The 13,312-nt window shown below is 40.8% G+C and overlaps 1 pseudogene; it reads left to right on the forward strand.

Annotated features, from left to right (window-relative positions):
* The window catches only part of LOC119249653 (bis(5'-nucleosyl)-tetraphosphatase [asymmetrical]-like), a 67,468-nt pseudogene extending 59,426 nt beyond the window's left edge, over positions 1 to 8,042 (forward strand).
* Positions 8,043 to 13,312: the final 5,270 nt, after the last annotated feature.

A 13,312-nucleotide genomic window follows, 5' to 3' on the forward strand; every position in this document is an offset into this window, starting at 1 on the left:
TATTTAGAAGACACTGATGGGCAGTTACCAGATCATATTTTCCTAAGTTCAGAGTCCCTTTTCTCTGATCCAGCCCCTTGGCCTGTGCAGGTAATATCTGACCCTCATCACAATGGGTAATCTAAACAAGATAATGCTTAGCTGCTGCTTTTGCTGTTCATATTAAATGACCCTTGTCTCTGCTACTGAGGTCTTGTCATTTGTCTGTGTAAGTATGTAAACTGGTGCTTGCTAACAAGTTAAATTACAAGTAGTGCAAAATCTGGGCTCCTCCACAGTTTCTGACTTATCAATGACCTGATCCAATTTGCTTTTGAGAAGGATTTCTTAGTAAGGAGATAGAGAGTCAGAGAGTCAAGATGACCGGACCGCAGTGATGTGGACCGAGGCTCTCACCTGGATTTCCACTCTAGGGGCCTTTTTAGACACTTTTTTTCTAATGCTTCTCAGGAGAAAACACCTGGGTTACTCCAGGTCCCCTATAGTTCCTATTCATAGAGTATTCACACCTGTCTTCTGAAGGAGGCATAGAAACTCAAAAGGTAACATGAACAGTCAGATGGAAGAAACACCAATTAGGAAAGTCAGGAAGTTTTAGCATAAACTTTGAGGAAAATCAGGTAAATAGACATTATAGGAGTCCTTTAAAGAAGTCTGATGGACTCCCATTTGAATTGTGTTCACGGATAAAAGAATTTCATGTAAAGAATCCTCACACTTTGTGATTGCAGCTTCTCTGGATGCAGTACACCATCCTTCTCTCTGGCATTGTTCCTGTCTATTGGAGACTGGATGCAACAGCCCACACATCACAGAACACCCTGGAGCTGCTCCCTAGAGGCAGGCAGTGCTTGGCTGGGTGGGAGGCTGTGTTTCATGTCACCTGGAGAGAGCAGTCACAAAGGAAAGACTCTCGGGAAGGCATTTGTATTTGTCTTGACCATATGTGTTGACCACAAAGCAAGGACAGCCTTGGTTGAACTTACTATCCCCAATTCCTGCTGAACATCTCCTCTCCAGTAAGGCATACAGCTTGGATCCAAAATCAAATCAAAACAGAACAAAAATCCACATTCACGAGAAGATTCTTGCATTTTCTTCTGCAATGTCTTTTTTACACCCTTATTGATCTCCACAGTTTCCTGTAATCTCAGCATTTGTGATATTTTCATTTTTCCGATTCGTATTTTCAAAGGGATTTGCCACTTTGAAAGGTGTTCTGCCTTCATCCAACACTTATGGTATTATGTCCTATTTCAGAAATGAGGAAATGCCTAAGAACTGATCATTTGGATCAGTTACAATATTCTCTGGGTGGCCATTAGGGCAGCACTTCCCAACCTTTTGTACTGAACATCTGGTAGATTTCTGGATGAAAAGATCTTGTTCCTATCATTATAGAAGCAAAAATACTACTTCTTCCAAAAGAGCTTTCCCACATTGCCCTATATCCTGTCAGTGACTTAGAACTTTGATGAAAACATTGTTCCCATTTGACTACTCTTAGGCTGTTTACAACCTATTGATCCCAGATTCAGAGTAACACACCTTGGAAATAGGTGTTCAGTGACAATGGCATCAGGTGAGTGACAGCTGATCTAGACTATTTATTAAAATGTTAAGCTCACTTATTTTATTACCAGGTATATCTTAAAGACATCCTGGTCATAAATTTGTGCAGGGCACCAAGCATTATGATTTTATATGCAAGATCTTATTTTTTTGTCTTCCTCTCAGTTTTATTAAGATATGATTGACGTATAACATTGTTGTGGTTTAAGGTGCATGACCTAGTGGTTTGATATATATATATTTTCCAAAAATGGTCACTTCAGTAAGTTAACATCTATCATGCCACACAATTAAAATTTCTTCTTGTAATGAGAACTTATAAAGTCTACTTTCTTAGAAACTTTTAGAGATACAATATTTTATTATTAACTATAGTCCCCATGCTGTAAATTACACCCCCATGGCTTACTTTTCTTATAACCGGAGTAACTTTTGACCACCTTCTCCCATTTCACCCACCTCCAACCCATTACCTCTGGCAACTACTCATCTGTTCTATTTCTATGATTTTGATTTTTTTAGAATCCACACATAAGTAAAATCATATGGTACCTGCCTTTCTCTGTCTGACTTCACTTACTATAATGTCCTCCAGGTCCTTCCATGTTATCAAAAATGGCAAGATTTCCTTTTTTTGTTTTTATGGCTGTGTAACATATACCACATCTTTATCTACTCATCCATCAATGGACATTGAATTTGTTTCTCTGTCTTGCCTATTTTGCCTAGTGCTGCCATGACAAGGGGGTGGAGATACCTCATTGAGACAGTGGTTTTTGTTACCTTGGTTTACATCTAAATGTGAAGTTGTTGAATCATATATGGTGTTCCATTTTAATTTTTTTTAAGATTTATTTATTTATTTATACAAGCACTGGGTATAGTCAGAAGCGCGGGAGGGTGAGAGAATTCACCAGAGCCAGAGTGGGGAACAGAACAGGCAGACTGACTGAAATACACTGCTGAGGGGAGCAGCGGGGGAGACAGGAGAGGTCTGCCTCGCCATGTGGGTTTCTCCCTGGCCGGCCGGGGATTGAACTCGTGCTGCAGAGGCTGCAGGCAGCTTCGCAGGCCAGCACTCAACCGCTGCGCCACCAGGAAGGCCCTCCATTTTAATTTATTGATAAACCTCTTTACTCAAATTACAGAAATGACTCTTCTATGCAAGACCATACATATTTTAAATTTTTTTACTTGCCAAGATGGACAAGGACTCACTATTCCCCATCTTCTCCTCTCTCTCTAGTCAGTTTTGCCCACATTAGTGTCATCTCAGCTCAGGGTTCCTCCTGTCTCCAAGCAATATACCATTTTCCCATCAGAAGTTTTTTCAAGTAAAGGAAACCGAAAGGCTCTTCAGAGGCAAGTTATAAACAGACCCATAGAAACTGCCATTCCAAGCCAACTTAATCCAAATTAAAATATTTAGTCTAAATCTTGCAGGACAGAAAAAGCTTGACTAATTTTTTAATAGTTTTTTTTTTAAAGATTTATTTATTTATGCATATAAGAGCTGGGGCACAGGCCAGAGATGCAGGGCGGGGGGGGGTGAGAGGATCCACCAGAGACAGATTGGGAAGCAGAACTGGCAGACTGACTGAAATACACTGCTGAGGGGAGCAGCAGGTGAGACAGGAGAGGTCTGCCTCACTATGTGGGTTTCTCTCTGGCCGGCCGGGGATCGAACTCGTTCTGCAGAGGCTGCAGATTGCTTCATAGTGTGGTGCTTAACCCCTTGCGCCACGAGGGAGGCCCAAGCTTAACTAATTTTAACCTAATCATTAAATAAGTGATACAATCACAAATGCTGCCGAATCAAATTTATTCTGTCAATTGTAGACATTTGAAGGTTCTCTGTCAAACTTCCCTGTTTCTAAGAGTCACACTACGGCTTCTTTGAAACATCTGATTATCTGCTTCAACATATGTTTTGTTTTAGACCCACAGGTTTAATCCCACAGTGGGAAGAGAGCTGAACGTGAAGAGTAGAGATCTAAGTTTTAAACCTGACTTTGCAATTTTTATTGTATTTATTTTTATGAATGAAGTGCCATTGTTTTATATCCTTGTTAATATTTTGACAATATAGGATTTTTACCCCTCAGGTGTGGCCTCCATAGCTCTCCCACCACCAGAGCACCCATAGTCCTTCACCACAATCCAATGTGCTCCCCTGCTTCTTGCCCCTCCTCTCTTGGATGTCTCACATCTATGGTCAGCTTTCAAGCTTTGACTTTAAAGTTTGCATTTGCCTGACTGCTTGGTTTCTCTAAATTCCACACATAAGTCACATCATCTGATATTTATCTTTGTCCTTCTGGCTTATTTTGTTTCGCATAATCCCTTCCAGTTTCATCCATGTTGCCACAAATGATGTAAGTGTATATTTTTTGACCACTAAGTAGTATTCCATTGTGTATATATACCGCATTTTCTTGATTCACTCTCCTGGTTTAGGACATTGACTATTGAGGAGTTTGTTCCCTATGGTAAGCACAAGAATGTTATATAACTTGCCCATAGTAGCTAGACTGGAATTTGAACTTGGCTGGCACTGTGCTCTGACCTGTCCCACTATTTTGGCCTCCACTGTGGGGTGCAATCTGCCCTTTCAATTCTCACGGCTGTTGTGGTTCTCATAAATATGAAGAGTTTGTTAGCTTCCTAATTCTCAAATGTATTTAGTCAAATTACAGGGCCATTTTCATTGACTACTTAAAGAGATTTATTTGAGTAGTAAGCAGAAGCGGTAGTCTCTTAACTGGTTTCACAGGCCCCCACTCTCTTTCCTCTCAAAACAATTCTGCAATGACCCCATTCCCATAATTTTCCTGGAGGACCAACTTCATTGCATGTTGTACTGTAGTAGAAATCAAAAGTTTCAGATGCCAGTCCTAGGTTTTCACATATTCTATGATCTTGTTCAGTTCATTTAGTCACTCAAGCACTGAATATTTACTGAAGAACAAATTGAGAAAAATTGGCTTCTAAGCAATGGGGAATAATGGATGGTTTTGAGTAGGAGACTAATATAGAACCAAATAGTCAAATTGGAAAATATCTTCATGGTCATCCAAACCTGAGCTAGCAAATGTATATTTGACAGTTGTCACATCTACATCATTAAGGGGTTGATCTTGATTTAGGAGTTCAAGAGACAGCTTGGAGTGATGGTCCAAGAACCCAGTTTATTGGGTGAGGGTTGGAGATGTGGGAGGTGTGGAGGTTGCTGCAGTAAGTTGTCAAGGCCATTAGCCTCCCTCATTGCTACAGTCCAACTTCATTGAATCAGTGGAGGGATCTGCAATCACTGGTCAATACAGTTCAAAGTCGATTCTATACACATTGTTCTCCCAGCAATTGAACCTTCATCTATAGCTTGATCTCAGTAAGTTTTTATGTCAGTACCTTTCCCCTGAGACTCAGGCATCTGTAGCGTGTTTAGAGGGGCTATGGGTTTGAGAGCTGGCAGTCACCACAGAAAAGTGCAGATTGCGTAGCAAGTAAGCTGTCAGATGCTTACCAAGTCAGGATGGCTGAGGGGGCTGCCTGCCACCCCAGGTGTGTCATTTCCACACTTGTCCAGCAGTCAGTAGTCTTTATAATCTGAAGCAGTTGCTTGTCGGCAGTGAGGTAGAAGCCCTAGAGATGGGGGAGGAGTGGGTAGCTTTTTTTTTTTAAGATTTATTTTATTTATTTATGCATACAAGATCTGGGGTATAGGCCAGAGGCACGGGGGCAGGTGGGGGCTGAGAGGATTCATCGAGACAGAGTGGAGACTGACTGAAACACTGCTGAGGGGAGCAGTGGATGAGACAGGAGAGGTCTGCTGTACCATGTGGGTCACCTCCCTGGCCCAGGATGGAACTCATGCTGCAGTGGCTGTGGCTAGCTTGCTAGTGCTGAGACTTTAATCCCTGTGCCACCAGGGAGGTCCTGGGTAGCTTTTAAGACACTAGGCTAGCATGAGCAGTCTATGCCCATCAGTCAGTGTTCTTTCCAAGAGGCTGTACTCACCTGTCTTCAGTGGGCTAGGAAGAGAGAGAAGCCCCGGAAATAGGCAGGAAGCAGCAGGGGCCTCTCCCAGTGCCTCAATACTGTTCCTGGTGGGAACCATTTCTTAGGATTTTCTACCCTTTCTGGTGGTCTCTGTCTCAGCTTCTTCTGGAAATGCCAATCATCAAGTCCTCAATTCTCTTCAAAGTGGAGTTGCTCCTTCAGTGATGCCAGTTCCCTGTGCCTGTGGAGGAAGACACCACTCCAGGCTGTTGCTACTTGTCATCTTAGATCACATGTCTCATGACTTTTTGCAGTCATTTTAAAAACTAACAGGCCCTCAATATAAGAAAATTTTAATTATTCCACTGGTTTTTATTGGGTGCCTATTCAGTGAAAGGAACATCATTGGTTTTTAGAGAAAAAATGGTGAATAAGACTTGGTTTTGCTCTTAAAGAATTTGAATCTAGTTTCCCTATTATCCATCCCAAACATTTCTGCCTTTATCTTTGGTTTATTGGTTAGCTTTCCCTGCACATAGGGACTTATCTTCATTCTCAAGATGTCCCCCCTATCCTTTTCTTACTTCTAATACCCTGGTCTGCCAGCTGTTCATTGGGTGTCCTGATATCTCCAGACTCTAAAACCCAGCATAGGTCTCTCCCCCTCCAAAGAACTTCCCTCATACCTCCCACTCCCCTTAAACTCCCCCAACACTCACCCCACTCATGGTCTATCCCATCACTGTTTCACAACAAACTATAATGCTTAATTGACAGGTTTATGCAGTTCTATGCAGAGTTTTCCCCAGGCTTATTTTATCTCCCAGTGAAAATATTTGAACTGTGAATTTTGTCTTCTACTTCTTTATCTACCACAGGGTTTGCATTGTTCTGAGTACATGATTAATGCGCGACCAATAAACACTGTATTAGATGGTATAGCTATTTTATTAGTGCACATAGAGACCATCCAAATACTATTTAATTTACTATAATCCTTCATATTCTTGAACACTACTTGGCTCCATTTCTGTTTTTGTTTTTAAGAACAAACAGTCCCAGTTTTCTGCATTGATTCCTGATGTTTCTTATCTCTTACCTGTTGTGACTGGAGCTACATTCTTGGAAGTCAGTTCCCTGAAACATCATATGGGAAAGTGTCTGGTTAATTTGAGAAATTTTGTTCTGTTTGTTTACTGTGGCTACTCAGATGCTTTAATGCCTTCAAGCGTATTATGCCTCATCTGAAGGTAGTCCAGAGTGCATTCTTAATACTTAGAAGTTTGAATCTTTAGCTTTAATTACATTTAAAATTTTTCAACAATGTCAATGAACATTTTACTATGAAAATGTCTTCCAGGTTCTCACATCCCATCTCCAGATTTTGTGACTTAAATTATTTTTTACTTCATTAGGTAGAGTCCATAACATTTATATTCTATTATACAAGCCAAAATATCCCCCAAATAAAGTCTTATTTCTATATATAAATGGAACAAAGTTCAACAATAGTCCCTCCATTAAAGTTTCTCAATTTCTGTGTTCTTTCTTTTAATTCATCTTCCAGATATTTGGACTTAATCAAAAAGATTTTTTAAAGAAGGGATCATAAAATAACATTACCCGAGTTATTTTATGTTGAAATTGTTCCTTACATTTATTCCCTTTAAATATGTTTTATTGAGATTTAATTGACATATAACATTATATTGGATTCAATATAACGATTTCAGTGTATTAGCTCAACATAATGATTGAATGTCTGTATACACTGCAAAAGAAGCACCACAGTAAGTAAGTCTCATTAATATTCATCACTGCAGAGTTACAGAATTTTTTGTGATGAGAACTCTTAAGATTTGAATAAATAAAATATTTTATTAAATATAAACTGTATTTCCTTTTTAAAATATTTTAATTTAGATTCAAAGCCCACCTCCTGCCTTCTGCTGCTTGGGTCCCTAGATAGACCACAGCCCTCAGAGCATGTGACTTGATCATCTTCCAAAGATGCCTCATTCCGAAGTGGGCAACAGTGCAACTGAGCTTTTGTTGTTACAGGCATCCATCCCATGGCATTCACCACTGGATCCCTCCCAAAGGCCATGAGGAACCAGGAGAAAATGACTTAGAAACAACCTTGCGGGAGACAAGGAAGAAGCAGGCTTAGTCGCAGGCCAGCTTACCATCAACGAGGGGTTCAGACAGGAACCCATTATGTGGATGGGGAGAAGCCTAAAACAGTCACCTCCTGAGGGGCAGAGGTGAAGGCCTACAATGAGGAGACTCGCTTCTCCCATGAGCGACAAGCTTACTGCTGGTGGAGGCCGGACGAGGCCTGCCAGTTGGCTCAGTTCAAGCAGACAAAAGCAGTGCTTCAGGAAGGACATCAGTTTCTCTGCTCCACAGGGGCTCGAGTTGATCATCTTAGAGTCATTTGCCTCAGTAGGACCCTTGGGAGCCATCTGTGATGAATCCACCTTTAGCTCTGGGGAAGGTTGTGCTGGCCTTTTTGCTCATCACAGCAAAGAGCATTTAGTGAGGTCAGCTCAGGAGTCACAGGTAAGAGCAAACAAAAATCTCAGCTGGTTAGAAGGAAAGCAAAGGAGGAATGAAAAGGTTGAGTGCTGGGTTGCGAAGCTGCCCGAGGCCTCTGCGGCGCCTGTTCGATCCCCGGCTGCTCCCAGGCCACCGGAGGAGGGTCCCACATGGCGCGCAGACCTCTCCTGCCGCCCGCTGCTCCCCTCAGCAGTGTGCTTCGGTCCTTCTGCCTGCTCTGCTCCCCGCTCTGGCTCTGGTGAATTCTCTCACCCTCCCGCGCTTCTGACTGTACCCAGTGCATGTATAAACAAAACAAACAAGCAAGCAAATAAATAAATAAATAAAACATGCCTCTATAGAAAAAAAAAAAAAAAATTAAAAAAAAAAATTTAAAAAAAAAAAAAAAAGAAAATAAGTAAATAAAAGACCTTGCCCAGTTAAAAAAATTAATTTTAAAAATATTCATATAAAATATATTTACTTTCTTTAAAATATTTTAATGTATCTAATAAAATACTTGACATGGAAAGAATTCAAAAGTTATGACATTCAGTGAAAACTGCTACTCTATATTCATTGTTTCAGTGAACTTTATATCATGGAGATTGTTTAACAGAACAGAGAGAGCTGCCTCATTCTTTTAAGCCTGAATCATTTACCATTGTATGGAAGGAACATAAATTTACTTCTAAAGATCGTCTGACTGGATTCAAGATAATATTCTTGAAAGATATTTTGGCTCAGAGCTTTATAGACACTTTTATCTTGTACTATTGAATGTTGTTTTAGAAAGATTTGAGAATTATCTGAATTTTTCCCCTTATAAGTTGATGTATTTTCCCTTCCTGGGTGCTGGAATTTTTAAAATTCCTTAGATTCAATAACTTACCCAGAATATATCTCATTTTGATTTTTAGTTATGACTTTTCCCTGACATGTAGAGTGAACTTTTGATCTGCAGGCTCCGTTTATCCATTTTTGATGGAAAGCAAGGAGAGATTACAGAATGGAAGAAGCCGATTGGCCCACCAAAATCCAGGACACAGGTTGAAAAGCTACTTAGCTGCAAACACAGGCTACCTTTTATGAAAAAGGAAAGAGTGTTGAGTCAGGGAGCATTATTCTCAGGTCTTGAAACCAAGTGGTGTTGGTCTACCTGGCTTTTGAAAATGCTTGAGATCAGTGATTTCCTTTTCCTTCCTTTTCTCCTTTTGGAATGAGACTGTCTATAACAGTTCTTCCATGCACATTCTACTCCTGTATTTTAGGAGCAAATAACTTGTTTTTTTCTTTTCACAGAGCTTCAGATGGAAAGGAGTTGTGCCTCGGGATGAATCAAACCTCAAGTTTTGCTCTTTCCTTATTCAGATAACTTAGATGATGGGATCTGGGAGTTTTAAGTTGATGTGATTTAGATGAGATTTGGGGCTTGGAATTGATGCTGTAATGTGTTGAGGCTTTGGGGGACCTGGGATGGGGTTAATGCAGTCTGCATGTGGGACAGACATGGATCTTTGGAGGTAGTGGTTGATTGAGGTAAGCAAAATAATCTCCCCACCAAGACATGCATATTCTAATCTCAGGAACCAATGACTATGTTATCTGCCATAGTGAAGGAAATTCAGGTTATAGACACGATGAAGGCTGTTAATTTGCAGACTGGGAAATGAGAGGAGAATCTGGATTGTCTCGGTGGACCCAACCCAATGATACAAACCTTTAAAAATGGAAGAAGCACCTGAGAACCTGAGGTGGCAGTGTGAGAAGATCTGGACCCACTGTTTCTGGATTTAAAAGTGGAGGAAAGAGGCCATGAGCCCAGGGATGCAGGCAGCCTATAGAAGCAAGACAAGGCAAGGGGTATGATTTCACCCTTAAGGCTTCCAGAAAAAAAGGCAGCCCTGAAGACCCCAGAGAGACCCATGCCAGACATCTGGTCTCTAGAACTGCAAGACAACAAGGTTGTGTTGTGAGACATTCAATTTGTGGAACTTGTTACAGTAGTGATAGAAAAAGAATATATCTAGGGCAAGCTGGAAAATCTGAGAGCCTTAGTAACATGCAGTTTGGGGGCTTCATGCCCCAAAGTTCCTGACTCAGTAGGTCTTGGACAAGGCCTGAGAATTTGCATTTCTAGCAAGTTCCCAGTTGACGCTGATGCTATTGGACTGGTAACCCCACTTCGACAATTCTGCTTTTTCTTATCAAAGTCCTAAACTGCAGCAAGTCATTGGACTTCTAAAGTGTCCCACTCCATTTACTTGTATCCTTTGGCTCAAAAAATCCAGAAGTGAAAAGAGGACTTGTGTGGGTGTAATGAAGCCATTTTCACCCTAAGCATGCACACAGAAGTGTGTAAAAGTCACCTTTATTCCCCGTAGCGTGTGTTTGGGGATAGGCCCCTATCAGAGAGATCAGTAGTGGCCTATTCGAGAATGTAATTAGAGGTCCCAACATCTGTCTGCGCTATGGTTTTCATGGCACAAATTTGGATCCAATGGCCCCATCACTCAGCATGGCAGTAATCCTTGGCATGCAGCTGAACGGAAGAGTGACTGCAGAATGACAACGTTGATCTTGATTTTAAACTGAGCACTGGAATGGCTGTGTTCTCAGGTTTCACTGCATGTCTGGTATTGCACACATTCTTCGGGTTTTCTTGCTGTTCTTGGGCCTTTTTAAACTCAAAACTGGCTCACTATGCCGACGGAGGCTCTGACCCAATGCCAGGCACAACAGCAGAGACTGGCTGGGCTTGTGGTGGTGCAGGCTCAGCCTCCTGAGAGCAGCCATGGAAGAAGAATAGACAATTGTACTCTGTATTATTTTTCAAAGCACATTCACATCTTTCATCTCATCTTGTCTGTCACAGATGTTAATGGCAAAGCCAGGAAGAGAATCCAGGTTTCCTGGACTTCAGGGCCACGTTCTGTCATTTTCAGACTGAACAACACGTTTAACTCAGTCTCTCTATGAACATCCAGAAAACTCTCCTATGCACAGGAGAGACAAAGCAAAAGAGAGACACACAGAGAGGAAGAGACAGGGAGAGTAAGAGAAATGGAGACAGAGAAAGGGGAGAGACAGAAGCCAACACAGACAGACACAGAGAGAGACAGAGTAGGGAGGAGGGGATTGAAAGAGAGAGAGAGAGAGAGAGAGATCTGGAGTGAAAGAGGGGGAAGGATATAGAAAACAAGGAAGGATAGGAAAGTAAAAGAGAAAGAAATAAGACCCTGAAACTCCTAAGGGACAATTGGGAACCAAAATCCCCCTCGTCAATGACCGGAAATCGCCTGATTTCCTTGGGACAAAAATCATTATCCCAAGAATGAGAGAAGCTGAGTGTCCTGGAGGGATTAGCACCACCCCTCCAGCTGCTCCTGTCCCTGAATGGCAGGACATGGCACAGCTCCTTCTGCAGGTTACCTTGTTTTGTTTGAGGCCCCTACTGGGGGTAGGGCGACTAGGACATGTTGGCATTCGGACCACCTCTTGGTTGGAGTTGCAGAAAATACTGAGTTGTTTATTTTGAGCAAGATCAGATCGAGACATGAGAGAACAGAAATTGGGCAAAATTTCCAGGACTGTAATATTTAGATTGTAATATTGTAATATTGTAATATTGTAATATTTAGATCATGAAACCTTTCCACCGAGGATATGGGTCAGTGTGCCTCTACTTGAATGGTCAAATGATGTTTTTCAGAACACAAAGACCAATTATATATGCTTTAACTACTGTCAGTGTGGCCAGGTCTGGTGGGGTTGGGGGCAGGGTGGGGGGTGGTGAGTGGAGGTGCACTGGAAATCCCTGTTGTATGTTATGGGATGTGCTGTGTTTTATTTTGACTCTTAACATCCAGAACCACCTCGCTTTGTTCAAGGAGCTCTTATTCCTCATTTTTAATCTTATTCTCTGTACCACAAAAGTGTTTCTTCAGGCCAGAAACTGGCACACTGCAGGTAACAGGGAGCTTCTGTTCTGGGGAGGTCTGGAGCAGAGGTTGTTTGACCCTTGATTGGGTGGAACAGAAGAATATTGATGAGATGGATGGTTTGTCCATGACTTTAAGATACTTCAAAACTCTCAAATTCTATAATTTTATATACTTGGAGAACTTCAGAAATGCCAAAATCTTTATATAAAAGGATATTTATAAAAAAGGTTGATAATAAAATTTTTTTCTGGTCATTTGTTTTCCTAACAGGAGCTCCAAAAGTTTTATATTCCTGTTTACTTCAGTTCTGTTCAGTAACACAATTGGAAAGCACAGTCTCTGATGTGCTGCTGTTGTCATGTATTATTTCATAAAACTGAAATTCATGTTCTTACAACTCTCCGAGTAAGCTAACTTCTTTCAATGGAGCATATACCAGCAAAATATATATTGTGTTGGCCCAAAGAATGTAGTAAAAAGGATCAAAACTTGAGTCATCTGTCAAGCTGTAAGACCTGAGGGAGCAATAAAGCTTAATGAATAGTTTCCTATTGTGATAAGATTTGGTTATAAGCAAAGGAAGAAAAATAGTCTCAAGTTCTACAGGTGAGAAAAGAGAAAGATGAAATGGAGAAACTATCTTAGCTAAGAAATATAAAGAAAACTTGAGAAGTATTTGATTTTCCACAACTATTAATGCTTTGTGGAAAAAAAGGGCAAACATCCAATATTATCAATTTTTGCATAATTTGCTAGATTTTATGTTCTTGCACATGAGACCTGGGGGCTTGATAAGAGTTCTTAGAACACTGCAGAAACTTCATTCACACCAAAGCAATAACTATTCAGGCTTATCCAGGAAGTCCTGTATCTATCATTGTCCCTGAGGGCTGGAGGTTGGAATCTGCTCAGAAATATGTTACATGTGTTTGGAGTAGGAAGTTAAGAGAAATAACTGTCCACAAAAGAAGTTACATAAACTTAAGCTCTAGCCAATCTGGCAGAAGGCCTTCTTTGATATTTGATAGCCGTTTGTATTAACCCAATACTTTGCTGATCATAAAAGTGAAGTGCATCTTTACAAAAGAGGGATATGTTGTCATCACCTAAACCCACGGATGAATTATCTCATTAAAAGAAATAGGACATTATGATTCCGTTGTCATGTGTTATGATACATTGTTTCATTATCAAGTATTCTTATCAAAAAAATTTGGACCCAAATTTAATCAAACTTTAGATGTAACATCCAATTTAGA

The sequence above is a fragment of the Talpa occidentalis genome, unplaced genomic scaffold (assembly GCF_014898055.3).
Source record: "Talpa occidentalis isolate TD23 unplaced genomic scaffold, MPIMG_talOcc4v2.1, whole genome shotgun sequence".
NCBI classification, from domain to species: domain Eukaryota; kingdom Metazoa; phylum Chordata; class Mammalia; order Eulipotyphla; family Talpidae; genus Talpa; species Talpa occidentalis.